Consider the following 19,683-nt stretch of genomic DNA (forward strand, 5'->3'; position numbering starts at 1 on the left):
TGGATCTGATACTTTGTGATGAGAATGATACCTTATTTCTGGGGCCTCCCCCTCAATCAAAACACAGTATCCCAATCTAATCATGAGAAAGGCATCAAACAAATCCCAGTTGGGGCACATTATACAAAATACCTTACCAACAATCCTTAAAACTGACCAGGTCATCAGAAGCAAAGAAAGTTTGAGAAACTGTTACAGCCAAGAAGAGTTTAGGAGACATGACCGTATATGTAATATAAAGTTATGCAGGATAAAATCCTGGAGCAAAAAAATATTGACATTAGGGTAAAAATTAGATCATTTGAATAAATCATGCATTTTTGTTAATAATTTATATCAATATTGGTTCACTTATTGTGTCAAATGTACCATACTAATGTAAGATGTTAATAATAGTGGAAACTGAGTATGGAGTATATGGAAACTTTCTACTATCTTTGTAAAAGCTTTGTAAGTATAAAACTGTTATGAAACAAAAACAAAAAATTTTTAAAAAGCCTTTGAGGTGACTCTGGTTCCAGTCAATGTCTGGGCTCAGTCCCTTGAAGGGACACTGAGGGAGAGAAAACTGAACACAATCAACCGGAGAACTATGAGAGAGAATGTTTTTAAAGATGTTGTTTTTAATGCCACTAAATTTAGGGTGGTTTGTTTTGCAGCAATAAAGAGAACAGTCTTGGAAATGAATAATTTCCCCTTGTACCCCTTTCCTCTCCCTCACTAAGTAGCTTTCCTAGGCAAACATGGCCAATCTGCACCAAGATGGCTCTACAAAGGGCCTGGATCCTTTTACTCTGCACCATCTCCCAATTCTTCTCTTTTGAAGTGCAAGTTCTAAAAATGAATTAAAACCAGATTTGCTATTTATGAGTGAGAAATTACAACTTTTTACTAAATGTTGTTTGAACTTTAAGCAAAAGCCATCATTTTCTTATACACACAAAATAGTAACAGTAAAAGCAATATATAGCATTTAGTGAGTGCTTACTTTGTGCCATGTCCGAATCTCAATACTTTACACATGATCTCATTCAGTCCTACAGTTTCATGATGGATGTACCACATTGATTATTTTATAGATGAAGAAACCAAGACTGAGGGAGATTAAGTCTCCTAAGTTAATTAAAGTTGCCATGCTACTAAGCACTGCAATAAGATCTGTAACCAAGTGATATGACTCCGCAATCCATGCATCTAACTGATACAATGCACTTCCTGCCAACGAACAAGCCACTTGAACCAGTGGGACTTCAAAAACAGTAAAAAAATTAAACCAGAATTTTTTGGGGATCCTGGAGATCAGCACATCCAACATTAACCAAACACTTCATCATTGGATAACCTCTCCAATACCCCCTTTCCTGACACCTGTCTTCCCTGTGACCTCATTCCCATACTTTTCTGTGCATCCCCTCTCCACTGTTCCCTTTCCTGCCAACTCTTCTCTCTGAATGGTCCTTTCATGGTGAACAAACTTTCCTACATAATTAACTATTTCAGTTTACTTATTCCAGTATCTTTCCTTGTCTATTAATTGTATATGTCCATTATAACCTTGTTACCTCTCTTTGATACTGTTATTTACCCACCTGGTTAAATCTATAGCCATTGATGGCTGTAGCAAGCTGACTCAGAGTGGGTCCCTTCACCTCCAGCCTCAACACAATCCTGAGTGGCTTTGACATCTATGTGAATAAATACCTAGTCTTCTTGCTTTCCCTTGGAATTTCTTGACTCAAGAGCCAGCAACTATTTTTTATGGAAGTCATCCACACCTATGGCGAAATACTGAAAATTACTCATTTTTCTCAATAGTTCTACCTCCAAATTTTAGGCTCTAATATTGCATTCTCTTAAGACTTTTTTGTGACTTCAATTACACTCTTGCAACACCATCAATGACCTTGCTTATTTTGATTTTTTATACCTGCCTGGAAAACCAAATTAAACAATAATCCTAAATAATTCTAACATTCTTTCATCTCTATTCTCTTTGGGATTCTCAGTACAGTTGAGACCATGACTGAGTTGCATCATCTTTTACTAACCGTAAATTTACAGTCCCTCAAAACAACTTGGAGTACGGCTGGTGTGGCTCAGTGGCTGAGCATTGACCCATGTACTAGGAGGTCCCAGGTTCAATTCCTGGTTAGGGCACATGCCTGGGTTGCAGGCTCAGTCCCCAGGGGGTTGGGGAGCCTGCAGGAGACAGCTGATAGATGTTGATGTTTCTCTGTTATCGATGTTCCTCTCTCTTTAAATTCAAGAAAAACATGTTAAAAAAATATATACTATTTGGAATCTTTGCATAGGAAACACTTGGGCTCTCTTTCCCATTCCTCAATACTTAACTATACCTGTATACAAATTATAGGTTCTCTAGGTCCCTCTAACATGCTTCTCAAATGTTTACAGGTGCTCACGAACGATTGTGATATAACCTACCACCCGTTACACAAAGGAGGTGATCGGTAGGTATACCTGGAATGAACAATTCTGGCTACATATTTTTTAGTCACAGATACTATTTTCTAGACAGTTTTCAAGTACTTTATGTGAATTACAAGAATCCATCAAGATACATATTATCACCATGTTCAGATGAGGGAAAAGGCTTATAGACTATAGCTAAGGCCACATAGGGAATGAATATCAGAGTCAGAACCTGAACTGTTTCTAACATTGAGCTGATGCTTTTCCACGGTGCCTCTTCCCTTAGCAGCCTGAATACATCGGACAGTGCGTTTTCCTACAGGTCACTCCAATACAAACACGGCAGCCTGCCTTTCACTGCAACACGGGGTGATAGAATTTGCAGGCCTGAGGGAAATCACTCTGACATTTTAAAATTTTAGCATAGTCTCAGACTCCATATTTTGTTTCTGTGCCCTCAGAAAGTTATCTGCACTATATTTGTTTGAGAGTTGCACAGCTGAATTGGAAGAACAGAGGCTAGAAGTTTGCAGTAGCCCCAGGGAGGCACATATCTACACAAATTTGACAGGAGACTGACTTTTCGAGCCGAGCAGGAGTTAACTGCGACGCCTGCCTTCTGGTCCCTCATGTCTCCCTTCTATTCTGCAATGCCCTGAGGGTTCAGCTAGGATTACGTAAACCTCATCAGTTTAAAGTGATAGGGCCATGGCATCTACGGGGTCCTTAAGCAAACCAGCTGTCACAGGTTAATGCATGCTTTCCTTAAAATAAATTCTCTTATTTAATTTTATGGACTATTTCTGAGAAGACAGGTAGAAATGTCACAGCATGATTGAGAAAAGTTTAAATAAGGGGACAGAACCCTTTCCAGAAACACTGGATTACATATATAATCAGTGTTAAATGTCTGCATCTCACAGACACTGAGGTGGCTTTTTGTTTTGTTTTGTTTTGCACCAAGGCCCAAAACCTTGAAGTACGTGTTTGCTTGATTCAGGTAGATTTCTTTCATGTTATATGAGTTTAAAGAAAAACTGCCAGTGGTTCCAGAAAATTGAAGTCTGGTTTTAGAGGCAATTTTCAGGGCTTTATTTCCCCCCATTCACATGATTCTTAATACCTTTTCTTTTTACACACTTGAATATATTACTTCAATATATACGTCTCTCATTTTTTAATACAAGCTTACTATTTTCAGAGCATTTGCACAGCCATAATCTCATGTCCCTCACAACAAGCATACGTTGATTTGCACGTGGCATTCTCGTATAAGATAGCGGTAATTTTTACTTTTCATTAACTTTGCAATTATATTGAGTTTTTAAAAATATCTTAGTTACTATTTGGTCATCTTTGTAAATCCCTATCTTCTAGGTGCCATGTGTACTTGAGCAGAGACTTTAACATTTTAGAAATGCATATGTTTAAGCCTGCAGCAAAGAGGCATTCTTGATCTCCACCATAAAAATTTAAAATCAGTTTTCCACATGGATGCTGGAAGGTTTTTGTTATTTGCTAACCCTGACTCTCAATCTTGGGGTGCACCAGAAATATCTGTGGAGGTTGTTAAAAATGTAGATGCTTCTTTCCCTCTTGAGACTGGAACTCTTATATGTTAAACTATCCTCATAGACGACTCCACGGCACGTGAAATCTGAGGCCCAGTGCACTGTCAGACTTTGTCAAATTGCCTCTCTTCTCAGCAACTGTGAGCTTATTATGTGTCACTTTCATTATACTTTTTGGCAAATGAGTGAGAATATTAAGTTCTATGAGAGCTCTTAGAAAATTTTTGCCAAAGAACAAAACTTTTAATGCGAGCCTGTCTAATCCTTGGGATGGTTAGTCATCCAACAGTAACACACAGAAGGAAAGTGCTTGACAAAATTAATATGGAAAGTTTTTATTAAAATTATTACTCTATTGCCTAAATTGATGACAACACATAATTTTCTTTTTTGCAGTCCTTGCTATTATTTGCTTCGTTTAGTTCATGAAGAGGAAAGTTATATTTTCCTGTGATCACTGTAGCAACGTCAGCAGAAGGTGCTTTCATGCATTATTTCATGTGGCATTTTATAATGTCAACCAAAAGGCACATTTTAACAGGAAGAAACCAGAAGGTTAATTTCAATTATGATCATCCTTTCCTTGGGACCACCTGTGTGATCCTGATCAGATTAGGCAGAGTATACAAAATACACTTCTTCAACACATGTCAACCTGCTATAGTCATATCTTGCTCTTTAAATGCCCCAGTCCTTAAAATAGACATTTATAAAGATCAGCCTCAGAACTCAGAATTCACAGTCCCAACTTCCTTGTAAAAAAAAAAAAGAATTACTAAGATAACCCTCACCATATTTATTTTTTCTTGGGCCCTTGGTACCTCTCCTTGCGTTGCTATGATGTCAAGGAATTGTTTCTTTATCCCTTAACTCTGGATTTGTTTAAGGAGCAAAGGTAACGCTTGCCTGGTGAAGAAACACTTGATTTCTAAGGCCTTGCGATTCTCAAGAAGAATAGATCTCTTACTTGCAAATCTCACTCTATTATTTTCCATCTTGAAACCCATGTGCTATCCTCATAGTAAAAAATTAAAGTTCCATAACACGGCTTACGCCTCTCTCCAATCCTGCTTCTTCTTTTTCCAGCCTCACCTCCTAACACTCCTGCCTTCTCCCTGAACACATGCAGCCCCCTGCATATTCCATTTCTCTTCTCATTGCTCAGACTCCTGCAGGGTGTGTCCTTCTTCTGCTAGTCTTCCTGCTTGCTTCTGGAGCCCATGTAACAAGAATCCTCCTTGCCCTCTAGGGGAAGATCTTTCTCAGATTGTCAAATCAGAACTGACAAGAAATTTTGGGATGCCCTAAATAAAATTACAGCAGATGGAGGGAGAAAGGGAAGAGGCAAGAGAAGTTAATCAGTTAACAACTGCAGATCAAAACCAGCCAAAGACTGCTTACCTTCCTGAGTGTATGTTCAAACTTTGAATTAACCTCCGAGAAGCGATTTTCATGATTATCTAATAAAGAGAATAGCGAGGGCACCACTGACCACCAGGTGCCCCTGCTTCTTGCCTGTGGCATGAACCTTCTGGACTCGTGCCCACCGCCAATCCAAAGGAGCAAACGCTTCTAGGACCTCTGCACCTATCCGAGAACTAGCCCTGTCCCCTTTATCTACAGTCAATGTAGATTCTTCCCAAACAACTTCTTTCTTCCCAAAACTGTTTCCATAAAGGGGCCCATCAACTCTTGGACAGTCGACCTGTTTGTTTTTTCTACCTAGTTCTGCTGCTGGTAGTTCAGACTCCGTGCCCCAACACCTGGTTCTTTTCTGGCTAGCACACGGCTCAATAAACCCTCTCTTTCAGAAAAGCTTTTAGCTGTGAACAATTTTTGCTTAACAGAGCATGGTGAGATTCCTGGAGGTAAAGCCAACGAAATGGGGGATCCTAAGATTGGGGCCCCAGGAGTTTCTTAGTTTCATGCTGTCCATACTTGGTCTCTAACAATTTGTCAAAATTATGACTATCTCTAGTCTTCTGCTTCAAGTGAGCATATCTCAGACGTGACTCTCAATATGCCTCTGTCTCCAAATTTCAGGGTGGGTTTTGTCTGCAAACTTATTTCTGCAGTGGGTCTAAAAAAAGTCACTGATCTTTTCTGTGTCCAGATTTCTTTGTTGTTGTTGTTGTTGGTTGTTTTTATAAAGAATGAGGACTCCCAAGCTCTTTACATGTTGTAAATGAAACAATACCCTCCAGACCACTGTATTCGGCTTTTTCTTGTTATTTCTGTGATTTCCATTCTGGCAAAGCAGAAGCTGCATGTTGTCTTCTCTCTTATTAGCTCTTTATTCATGTTCCCTGGATTTCTGACTAAGACCTCGGTTCTCATTATTGTGTTGATGAAAATTTCTATGTCCTTGATGGTCTATGTGTTGTCAGATTGTTCCCCAGTACTTAAAAGAACAACAAAAAACAAATAAACAAGCAGACCCCCCCCCCCATTATTTGGGAGGGTGTTGTTTACTATATGTCATTCTACAATGTTTTTTAAATCTAGGTGGATTTTTAAACTGGTGATGTAAAGACAAAGAGGTATACATCCTCTGTGAGTTACAGATGTATACCTCTTCCTTAAGTAGGTTAGTAGTAGGAAGACCGTGTTCTACTCCAGTCAGAGTTTCTCAAAATGTGGTCCTAAGACCACCTGTAACAAAACAACTGTGAGATTTATTCAGAATGCACATTCCTTGGCCATATCTTGCCTATTAAAACTGCACATCAGGGAGTAGGGCCTGGGGATATACATTTTACAAGGTCTCCAGGTGATTTATATATACACTGCATTTTGAGAACTACTGTTTTTAACATTCATCAACTTTTCCTATCAGCTATAGTAAGTCAAGAAACACCTAAGCCTACCTTTCTCCAAGGAAGGGATTTTTCACTCAAGTATCATTCTGCATAACTAAATGATAAATGTGACCCAAATTATCAGGGGCTGCATGAATCACCAACACAACATTTATTTTCTAAATCCTTTAACATTTTAAAGATGCAACCCATAGAGCTGTTTATTTCTTCAACCAGGACAGAGGTGTGAAAGCTTTCTTTACAGTTCTTCTAATTATACAACCACACTATCAACCATGTAGAATGAATCAATACTGCAATGTTGTTTCAGAACACTGCTCTTGGAAGAAATACAGTAGGAAGCTAAGCCCTAGTTTCAATCCTAAAACGAAACTAAGTCTAGGATGAAATGAAACAGAGCATCTCAAAATCAAATATACAAACTATGCTATTTTTTCTTTCCTACCAACCTCAGAGAGAGCTAAAAGAGCTTATAAAGGGCCACTCTTAATATTCAAGTTTCCTTTCTGTACATCTTAATAAAACATTACCACATGGTGCTTTCCTTATTCCATTAAAATCTATTAAAAAATGAATCATTGGCATTTCACATTTTTCACTCCATTTTTGAAACAGGAGTGTAAGTAAAAATTGGGCCAAAATGTTCTCTTAGTACTACTTCATCTTTCATTTTTTTCATCACCAACCTACTTTTCTCTGTGATCAATCAAGGACTGTGTGGGAACAATGCAAGAGTCATTCAAGGTCAAAATGAAATTCTTCGAAAGGATTCAGTATAAATAGAACTTTGCTGATAAATAACATTTATGAATGGATATAGTTCCCTTATTTCATGGAAGGTCAGAAGATGTGGGTTACATGGAAAGACTTTCTCTAATTAGGGTGTAAAAATTCTATCAAACTAGATATGTTCTTGTTTGTAATGCATCCAGAACTGGTCTTAGAATGGCAAGAAAGATTCTCACTTTCATTGGTTAGAATTTCAAGAAAAGGAAGAATTTTCTAGAACAAGATTCTATGGTACTGAAATGACTAAAATGTGTTATCAAATATGAATGTTCCTATGATAATTAACACTGTTGTTTTCAATGTGCTACTAGGGAAATTTGGGGTATTTGTGAAAAAGAATTTGTCCTGGTGCAGTAGTGCAAAATGCTATACAAACATGGGATAAACCATTTTTTAAAAAGCGTAGGGAAATACTAGTCAGGCAAAGGTGACATCCATATTGTAATGTGCATTTATTAAGTGCTGACTATGTATCAGACTCAATGCCAGTGTTTTATATCAGTATTTTATTTAACAGAAATACCATTATGGTAAAGTATTATCATCATGAAAATGTACACATGATGAATCTAAGGGTCACAAAAAGGAATGGAATCCAGATCAACCTAACTCTAAAGCACACTCTCTTTCTTTATACTATGCCTTAAGGTCATGGATCTGCACTCACTCTGACCTTCATGGTGTCTAGACCATAGTGTCTCCAAGGATGACCAACCCCCTCAACTAACTTGTTAATTCTGCCTTTCATTTTCTTTTTTCCCAATACAGTATCTAGCAATGTTGTTGAACATAAAACTTTCAATTCTCACAAAAATAATACTTTAACCACTGTAATTCCCTTTGATTTGCAAATCACTTTGGCTAGAATCACATAAAATTGGTAATAAATAGCAACAGGGGATCCTGAAATATATTTACTTTTGGAAAAATATGAAAAGATCCTTTAACATCCCCAGCAAACCTTTTTAAATGTCTGGAGCAATCCTATTTGGGCTAACTGACATAGCCTTTTATGTAGATCAGGGGTAAGAAAATATTATATCTGTTCTTACATTATTGTACTGTATCATGTAATTTAACATCAATACCATTATCCAACACTGTAAGATATGAAAGAAAAAAAACATTTTCCATCTGTCTGGCCTTCTTCCTCCTTCTATTCCTATTCTTTTATTTCTCTTTCTCATCAAAGATTTAATGAATGTCTACTGTATATCATACCCCATTTTAAGCAAGGGTATAGAATACTAAACTAAAAAAATAGTAAGCTAAAAAAATCCCAATTTCAAGGAGCTTTTATTCTAGTGAAATTTTATTTATATAAAAATAGAAGTGAATTTCCATTTAGATTTTTTTCTTTTTAAATTTTGCATATTTTTTCAGAAAGTGAACATGGCAAAATAGGATTTATGAGTATTCTTAATAATAATGTTGCTTATATTGAGATAGACTGAATATTAGTGTCACATTGGAATGAGTGAGGTATATTTAGCCACTCTTGTATCCTCAGAACATAGCACAGGTTATGGTACCTAGCTGACACTTCATAAATATATTCATGAATTTAAGAGATTTGTGCTCAGATTGCACTTTCTATTATAGTAGCCAGCAGTTACATGTGTTATGTAAATTTATATTTAAATTGGTAACAAATAAAATTAAAAATTCAGTTCTGCAGTAACATTAGTCACATTTCAATTGATCAATAGGTACATTTGGCTTCCACATTGGGCAGGGCAGAAAACATGTTAATGTATTTTTTAAACTTTTGGAATTCAGTGGTTAGTTTATTTTTTTCTATTATTTCATGGTTAATAATAGAAGCATGTTTCATTAAAAATTTTCCTCATAAAATTCAATTTTTAAAGTATATTAGTTGTATTTTGAATCCTAAATAGCAACACGTGGCTAGTGGCTACCATACTGAACAGTGAAGAGAACAACCCATCATTGCAGAAAGTTCACTTGGACAGCATTACTAAAACAATTCAGCCCTGGCTTGTGTGGGTCGAGCATCCACCCATACACCAAAAGGTCACCAATTTGATTCTTGGTCAGGGAACACACCCAGGTTGCAGGTTTGACCCGGTCACAATGTGTACTGGAGGCAGCTGATTGATGTTTCTCTCTCCCCCTCTCCCTCCCCCTTCCTCTCTCTCTAACGTTAATAAACACAAACTTTTAAAAATTTCACTATTACACTTGATGTATACTATTATCCAAATAGATGATCTTTTTTTTTTTTTTTTTAATATATCTTTATTGATTTCAGAGAGAGGAAGGGAGAGGCAGAAATAGAAACATCAATGATGAGAGAGTCATTGATCAAGCCCGCAACCCGGGCATGTGCCCTGACCAGGAATCGAACCCCGATCGCCTGGATCCTAGGTTGACGCTCAACAGCTGAGCCACACCCGGCTGGGCCCAAATAGATAATCTTAATGGCACCTCATAAATTTTCATATGCAGTGTTCTAAAACTAAATTATGAACAGTCTGTCAGTGTAATTTGAATTTCTTTTACAGCAACCAAAAAGACTATTTTTTTAGCTTTTCTAATTATGTGTTAAACTTAAAAATTGTACTTGAGTGTTAAGTTACTACCATGACAATGCAGCTAGTCAAAATTCTTCTACTTTGGGGAATTTTCTAAACTGTTCTTTCTAGCTCAGTATGAGATCTTGTTTTTAATTGTTTCATCAACCTTTACAAAAAAGTTCTGTGAACTTTTTAAAAAATTTTTCTTTTTTTTAAAATTTTTATATCTTTATTGACTTCAGAGAGAGGAAAGGAGAGGGGGAGAGAGAGAGATAGAAACATCAACGATGAGAGAGTCATTGATCGAGCCCGCAACCCGGGCATGTGCCCTGACCGGGAATCGAACCCTGATCACCTGGATCCTAGATCGATGCTCAACTGCTGAGCCACGCCCGGCCGGGCAAAAAAGTTCTGTGAACTTTTGAAAAGATTATATATAATCTCTTTTTGTAGAGTGCAATATTAAATATTTTACCAATATATTTTCAAAACTGTAGTAGTATATAAAAATTCCTGATTATCTCATTTAAAAGCTCTTATTCTTTCATACTTTTCCTAGTGTGTCTACAATTGTCTGCAGCTATACGTAAAAAGCATACTTTCTCTTTAAGAATTGACTCTTGTTAGTATCCTGAGGTGTCCTCCAAGAATGGTGGGAGGGGTATGTATTCTGTTCCCAGGCACACTAATGAGAAGGGGTCAAGAGTAAACTAAAGGCATTTACAGAACTCATTACCCAGATATTTCTAATCCCTCATATAATTCACATTTTTAAAAGGGTTTCTCAATCTTCTACATTTTTCTTTTATACTAAAAGCTCTTTTCAAATTTCTAAGCCACTTTTAAGCCTTAGTCTAGAGATGCAGTTTGATTCAAAAAGGAATAAGTTCCTAAAGCTATTTTATATTTCCTGCTTAAAAATAGAACATATCTTCCTGGGCTGAAGCTGTTTGAGCATCTCTCTGTGATGACATAGTAGGTAGCCCTGCATTAGGAGAGAAATGGGACTCTAAGATCCATTGCAATTATGTTTACTCTGCTGGTGACTCCAGGATAACCTGCTCATACAGGAATAGCTTAGGAGTAAGAGCAATTCTTCATGGGGAATTTGGCACATAGTAGTTACTTATGTCTTTTGGTAAGTGGACAGAGATGAATAAAATCAGGGAATTTTGGACCAAATGAGACACAAATGCATAAATTAAGAGTATCTGAAGGTTAAGAAAGATGAATAGTAGTACAGAGATGGGTGTCTGAGAAGAATGTTGGGGAATTAGAGGAGCGTATTTTCCATGTCCATCCAGGTGTACGGTAGTAACTAATACACTTTTGGTTATAAATGCTTCAATTGTACAATTCCAATATTCTAAAACTCAACTTTCTTTAATTTAGCCATAATGCTAATATATTTACATTGATTCCTATAGTGTAAAAAAGTACTTATACAGGTTTCTAAATCTAGGATAGCCTTTCATCTTCTTCTCTGCCCTCCCCTCCTAGTAAAAAGAAATGAGGGGAAAAAGACAGGAGGTAATATGGAGGAATATCCATGAATAAATTTATTATCAGCATAGATCATTAATGTGTAACACTAGTAAAACTGAGCTCTTGCATGGTCCAGATTTTATGCAAAATTACATTAAAATAACAATATTCCATTAGAAAAGAAATTAAAATGACTCAGGTTTTGAAAATAATTAACAGTCAACTGAGGCCTTTTTTAACACAGCACCATTATGTATTCTCTCTCTTTCTCTCCACCTATGTCAAACGGTAAGCCCAGGAAAACATTCTTTCTCCTCTCTCCTTCTGTACCCCAACTATCCTCTTCACACTATCCCCATCACCCCCCCACACACACCGAGTGGTCTCTCTCTCTGTCTGCTCTTACACCCACACTATCCTTCACATCCCCTCGCCCCCTTCTGCGCATACTCCCGTACACTGCCCCTGATTCCTTACACAAAACCCCCCCCTTCCTCTCTTTCCCTTGGAAACATCAGGTGCTATCTAGGCTCTTGCAGGCTACTGGGCACAAGGCATGGGGAAGGCTTCAGCTACTACACAGGTATTTCTGGACGTGGGTCTGAATTTGCCTGTAATTGGCAGTGTGTTGTACATAAAATTTCCCCTCCTTGTGCCTTAATTTCATTGTTTGTAAAATGAAGAAAATACGTACGTCTTAAGATGTGATTAAAAAATAATATAATTTATGTGCAAATACCTAGCACCTAGCTCCAAGTAATTTTTCTTCTCCACCCCACTCCTCCCTGGTTCTAATAAAGCGTCAATGTCTACAGAGAATTTCATGGCAGAAAATCTCATAAAACGTCAACTGTTTTCAATTTGGTTCATTCAATATGCTTTTCTATGCACATCTGCAGCAATAAAAATGATGTTTAAGTGAAAGGCTTAAAAAATGCAAGGCAGAATGTGGTTCAGATAAGTGTATTAGGATAAGCCTGTGATGAGGCCATTGTGGCTTTTCTTTATTACTTCATTACTTTATCACCACTCCCTCACTGGGAAAAAGGAGGACACACCGGGCTGGAACTTTCAGCGAATTAAATTATTTTACTTCTAAAGGCTTGTGGGGAATTCTATGCTGTCTTTACACTTGGCTCAATAGTCATAGTAAAGAGAATTCCTCTAAAGAATATAAAGCATGTTAGTTTGTTTATAAAGCATGTTAGTTTGTTTAGAGGTAAATGCATTAAATTAAGTTTTTGGAATGCTATTGACTAGTTTCATGATAATTTCTCATATTTTAACAATAAAAATATCCTTGAAAAGGTTTTAAATAAAATAGTCTCATTAATGAAGTAAAGTATACATATTTTTATATAAAATAAAAATAATAAAAATAAATAGAAAAAGAACAGCATTTTCAGGTTCAGCTGTTTTGAGAGCCCTTCTAGAGGCAGCATAGTATATTGGTTAGCCGCAGCGAGGCAGCAGGCAAACTCCATGGGCTGCAATGCAGCTCCACCCTTTCCTGGGGCAAAATATTAATTACGCTTCTATAAAAGTGAGATGGTAAGAGGTGACCAAACATTGGAGAGATTATCAAGGCTTTTATATAGGATCTAGTAAGGGTTAAATAAAATGGCTTTGGGAGCCACCATTAGTAGAGGAGCAGCGTGTGGTGCAGGAGAAGGAACACTGGTGTGGACCCTCACAGCTACGGCCCAACTCTGCTCTGCTCAGCAGCTTGCTCTATGCCTGAGCAAGTCTGGCTTCAGCTCTCTGGGCCTTGATTCTCTCATCTGAAATTAGCTCTAATTTTTAAAATTTCATGAGCTATTGGGTTTTTAACACTGTGGGGGATAAGATAATTGAATCAAAATCTGACATGTTTTCAACATCTGTTCTTAGAATCCACACTTAAAGAACTAAAATAAATTTGGGAAGACGTGGGGGCTATAATAGTATTATATTCAGAAGAACATATTAACGAATACATTATCTTCTGACAGAAGCTGAAATCTATCGAATGTTGAATATAAATAAATAATTCTCATCTGTTTTATATACCATTAATCATCAAAAAAGAATAAAAATGAGAATTGTATAAAATGCAGTTTGCGATATGCAAGGGTATTTTTCTTATCATGGTTCTCTTTAGAAAGAAACAAATCTTTAGTGAAGTATGAAGACTAACTACATTTGTTGTTGTTGTTGTTGTTAAGTAAAAATGCCTTCCTCTGAAATTATGTTGGGAGATGAGATCAAGAAGCTGATTATAGTCAACTGACCACATTTTCTAGGAAGGCTCTTTAGAAATAATGTAAAGTAAAACACAGTTAGCATAGATTTTTAAGAGGCCAACTTTGTTCTTGCATATATGTTTACATATTCTGTTTCCATTCTGCTACCAAATGAACAATTCTATGAGCCAGAAGAAACCATGTAATTAAAGAACAGAATGTAATATGTGCTGTTACACTTCCCTTGGTTTATTATAGAATTATCTGTGAAGATGATAAAATACTGCTTGCTACTAAGTGATTTATGCTTATATGGCCATTTATCATTAGCTATAATTGTGGCTTAGTGTAGACATTTGAATCCTAGAGTAAGTTGCATTAGCACCGAATCTTTGGAACAGTCTAGTGTAATCCCAATAAATAACCTTCTTGGTGGCTTCCATCTTAGTAAATGGAAACTAAGAAAATGAAAATCTGAGTCATTCCTGACACTGCCTTTCCTTTCTCCATCCCTCCCATATCCAATTTATCCCTAATCTTTTCTATTTTATCTTAAATATTTCTTGAATACTTCCATTTCTACCAATCTATAACACCACCACCTAACTCAAGCTGACACCATTTGTCTTTTGCCCTACTTCACTTGACACTTTTTAAAAATATATATATATCTTTATTGATTTCAGAGAGAGGAAGGGAGAGGGAGAGAGAGAAACATCAATGATGAGTCATTGATCGGCTGCCTCCTGCACTCTCCCAACTGGGAATCGAGCCCGCAACCCGGGCATGTGCCCTGACCAGGAATTGAACCATGATCTCCTGGATCCTAGGTCTATGCTCCACCACTGAGCCATGCCCAGCTGGGCGACACTTTTAACTGTGTTTTCTTTACTCCCATTTTCCCCTCTTCAAGTCATTCTCCAAGTTACTTTCTTTGTTCTTAGTTTAAGGCACAGCAAACTGAACACGACTGATTTCCTCTACTAAAATATTCTTTCCATCATTTATGCTTCATATAGACACATTCTGAAATGTCTTCCCATTCCATAACTTCCCTTTATAGTATTTTCTCACAATGTATGTATTCTTATATTGATTTATATAATTATTTTATTAATGTCTGTCTTTCCTGAGAACGGCCTGGTTTTTACAGCCATTGTTTGTCCAGCACTAAGCCCAGTGCTTGGAGCACAATAGGTATTGAATATTTTTTGAATGAATGTGTGAGTAAATGAAGGAATGACTATCAATATTATAAAACAGCTTTCTGGTTCATGGCTCAGCCTTTGACTAAGATAGATATACTAACTGATTCAGGGTGAAAAAGATAAGAGAAACAATTGAACACATACTTAAACAATCTAAATAATATATTTTATGTCATCAGATTATCTTTGTTTTGGTGGTGCCATATGATAATATAATTGATTAGGATATTTTCATTATTTAAATCTATTTTTAATTATCTTAATGTAAATAGTTCCCTTAAAACTTGAGGATTTTTAAAATCCTCACACAAGGATATGTTTTGATTGACTTGAGAGAGAGAGGATAGGAGAGAGATAGAGAGGGAGAGAGGGAAGGACACTGATGTGAGAAAAACACTGATCAGTTACCTCCTGTACATGCCCTGACCAGGGATTGAACCCGCAATCTAGGTATGTGCCCTGACCAGAAATCGAACCCACAACCTTTTGGTGTATGGGACAATGCTCCAACCAACCAAGCCACCTGGCCAGTGCAAAACTTGTGAGTTTCAATTTAAACTTCCATTAGGCTATAATGTTATTTTATTGTATATGACAAGTGTTGAATAAGCATACACAATTTTTCTTAGATCTGGAATGACTTATTTCATTCTTCTTGGTCTTCAATTTTTTTCTTTTCTTTCCTTTTCTTTTAACTGTAAGGTAACATTAAGGGAGCCAAATAATAAATTTTCACTAGATACTTCACATATGTTCCTCACACAATATTACTCAAAAACAAAATTTCAAGTAGGAGTCTATTCTTTGGAGGCAGAACGCTGACAGATTATTCAGCCAAACCAAAAGCTTCATTTTTTATCTCCTTCTTTCTTTCCATTTATCCCCATCTCTCTCTAATTTCCTCTTCTCCTCTCCCTTTCCTGGCTTCATTTCTAACCCCTCCTCCCAAACTGCCCTCAGAGCCTCTCTTCACTAATCACTACACTCCTCTACTTTTTTTTTTAAAAAATGTTTTCTATTTTTAAAGAGAGAGGAAGGGAAAGGGAGAGGAAGGAAACACTGACGGGCTGCCTCCTGCACACCCTCTACTGGGGATCAAGCCCGCAACCCGGGCACGTGCCCTGGCTGGGAATAGGACAGGTGGCCTCTCGGTGCATGGTCGATGCTCAGCTGTTGAGCCACACTGGCCAGGCACTGATTCCCACATTTCTGCCAGTCTCCTCTCCACCCCTGGACCTCTTCAGTGCACAAAATCCTGCCCCTCTGGGCTGCAAATACATGTGCTTTATTTTTCTTTCACTTTTCTCCATCCCATTGGACATTTGGCCTGCTTTCCCTGGGTTCCTTATGCATAGTTTTAACCCTTGCATTTCTCATCACACCTACCACTAGCTGTGTGACTTCTGGGTTTGTGCCCCAGTTTCCTCTACTATAAATCAGATATTGTAACAACAGCATTCAAGGAGAGACCCTAAACTAAGACAATTGGAGGGGCACTGTTTAAAAAATAATATTAAGTTGAGAGTAAAAACTGGTGCAGCATGGTTATTTATTGAAAATAAGAAATGGAAATAAAGTATAATGTGTTAAAAGCTGATTGAGACCACAAATATCAAACATGAGAAAATAAAGCATATTTGTATTCATTAACTGACACTACCTTTATGATACTTCTTTCCTACCAATGTTGGCTGCAAACTTCTTGATTGCATTTTCCTACAATAGTAATTTTGTAAGTCATTGACTATAGAATTAAAATAATGTTAGTTCTGCCAGAGTATATTGAATCTTTCTATTGATAGTCTAGAAATGTTTTAGATTTTTAATCCATAATTGACAATATCACATCGGTTTTCAGAATTGCCATTTAATTTGGGAAACATCTTTCAAGTTTCTTTCATGCATGAGCTGTAAAGTTAGAAGGACTTTTCACAGGCTAGCATCTTTCAATCCATATTTCTCCTCTACTTTCCACACACTACCAGGACTGGAAGTTCTAAGAGACATTTTTATTTTGACACCTTTGGCTCTTCATGCAGGATATAATAAATTTGTTATAAAGCATCTCAGACCACCTTAAATTAACCCACAAGTAATATGTTACAAATAAATTTATCAGCTATTTATGGTGAATAACTATTACTGCCGTTAAGAATACAAGAAATAATAAAAGTAACATAACATGAAAAATGCTGTCAGTCTATTCTGTCTCATTTAAAGAGTCATTGAAAAAATACATACTAATGTTCACAATATGGTGATGATGATGATAAATAACATTTATCTAGATCTACTGTGTGACAGGCACTCTTGTAAGTACCCTACATAGATAATAATCCTTTCCATAACCCTATGTAGTGTGTGGTTTTATATTCCTATTTTACAGATGAAGAAACTGAGGCACAAATTCTTTTTCTATATTTAATCTGTATAGTGCATAATTGTTTCCTTTAAACTGCAAATTGTGAGAATTTTACATGCCATTTTATGGTGAAGTACAGTAACAAATACCTATTTGAGGTAACTTGAAGAACACTTTCCCAAAGACAAATGTATAGGTAAAATGACTAGATAAATTTATGTCTTCTTTTTTAAACATCTCTAAATGTCTAGTGATAGGCTTAGCTAAACTTGTAAGCTCAGGCCTAGAATGTATTGCTTAAAACTGATGTTTATACTATATATCAGGTTATGTAAGAGTTAGAGTCCTGGAGAGAGCTAGTCCCTGGTTTGCAGTCATCTGCCAGTGGACGTCTCTGTCTTTGAAGGAATTTGTCTTTGAACAGACTGACAGCTGTGAGAGGGGAGGGGTGCTATGGGGCTGGGCGAAAAAGGTGAAGGGATTAAACAAAACAAAAAACTTCATTAGACACAGAAAACAGTATGGCGATCACCAGAGGGAAAGGTGGGTGGGGGAGGTAGAAGAGGGTACAGTGGGGAGGAAAGGTGATGGAAGGAAACAACTTGGGGTGGTGAACACACAGTACAAATACAGATGATGTATTACAAAATTGAACACCTGACACCTATGTAATTTTATTAACCAATGTCACCCCAGTAAATTCATTAAGTTTTTTTGAGCAAAGCACTTATTAATCACAATAGCAATTTTCTGTTTACTGTTTACTGTCTACACCACACTGAGAGCTCCTTCAGGGTACAGATTTTGTCTTTTATCGCCATGTCATACAATAAATGCATTTTTTTTCATGAAAAATGAGTAAAAAAATAAATAAAACAAAATAACTTCTTTTATGGGGGAAGATTTAGGCCAAAGATTTTTTTTTGCAAATTTTCTCTCTACTAACCACACCTGTATATTGTACAAACCAAACTCTCTGGTCAGTTTTACTCATAGAGTTATTTGTTTATATTTTTTCCTGTACCACAATATAAATAATATAATAGGTCAGGGATATTTTCCATTTCTTTTTATATGAGCACTAAGCACAGAGTTTGATATATAATACAGACTCAAACATTAGATGCTAAATAGCTGAACAAATATTGGAGGATAGCTTTAAGAATTTGACCTTTAAAGGCATAAAACATTCCAGATATTAGAAAGTTGTGTGCTATGAAAGGATTAAAAATTTCACAAAAAAACTTTTCTAGATGTTTTTTTTTACTGGGATTGATTTATGAATTCTCAAATGACAAATGAATCCAACCTGACTCAAACAAGTTTCACTAGAATGGGCAGGTAAATTTGCACATTTGGAAGATCGATTGCTGTTTTTGTTCTTCTCAACTACCTTCTAAAATCCGGTGCCTTTTGAACTCTTTTGTCTGAGTGACAGTACTCTTTATGAACATCAAAATAACGCAGACCTATCTGCAAATCACTGTAATATACTTTAAATAATTTTAAATTTAATGAATTGTTTTAAAAGCATCTTTGCAGATTTCTTTGGAAGTCCTTTTACATGTCACAGCCTAGTAATTAATAATTTCCCTCTCTTTAGTATAATTTATAACTTGTATTTCAATTTTTTTTAGTTATCATTCATATTCATATATAGATGTTACTTTAAAATTTTAGAATCAGGCATTCACATTGCCCACTTAAATGCAACAAAGCCACAGTTAGACTGAATCTAATGAAAGATATTAAGCAGCACATATATGATCAGCTTTATGTGTTAGAAAGTCATTCTGACAATTGTGTGGAAGGGAAAACTGAAGGTTTTTTAAAAGTTGAGACTAATGATGATGAGCCTTGTACCACAGCAATTGTGACTGGGGTGAAAATTATAGGGTGGATTCTACAGATGTAAGAAGACAAGAAAAAATAGGTTTGGAAACTGATTGTGGAAAAAGATATAATCGTGAGATACAGTAAATGACAAGGTTTATTGGGTGGTGATTGGACAGAGCTGCATGACAGGAGGTCCCTCACTGGGAGAGACCATGCAGGACTCACGCACCTCGGGAGGCCACCATCTAGAGGGGAGAACAAACAAGCTCTCAGGGGAGAGGGTCATCAGGTAGGGGGCTTATGTGTCTAGGAAAAATCGCTCAGCAACATGGTGGTAGTGTCTTTAATTCAGAGAACTCTGAAGGACCACAGCAGCTTGGGGTCTTTTAACTACAAAGCTCTATCAGCAGATGTAGGGTTA

The sequence above is a fragment of the Miniopterus natalensis genome, chromosome 2 (genome assembly GCF_054644295.1).
Source record: "Miniopterus natalensis isolate mMinNat1 chromosome 2, mMinNat1.hap1, whole genome shotgun sequence".
Lineage (NCBI taxonomy): Eukaryota > Metazoa > Chordata > Mammalia > Chiroptera > Miniopteridae > Miniopterus > Miniopterus natalensis.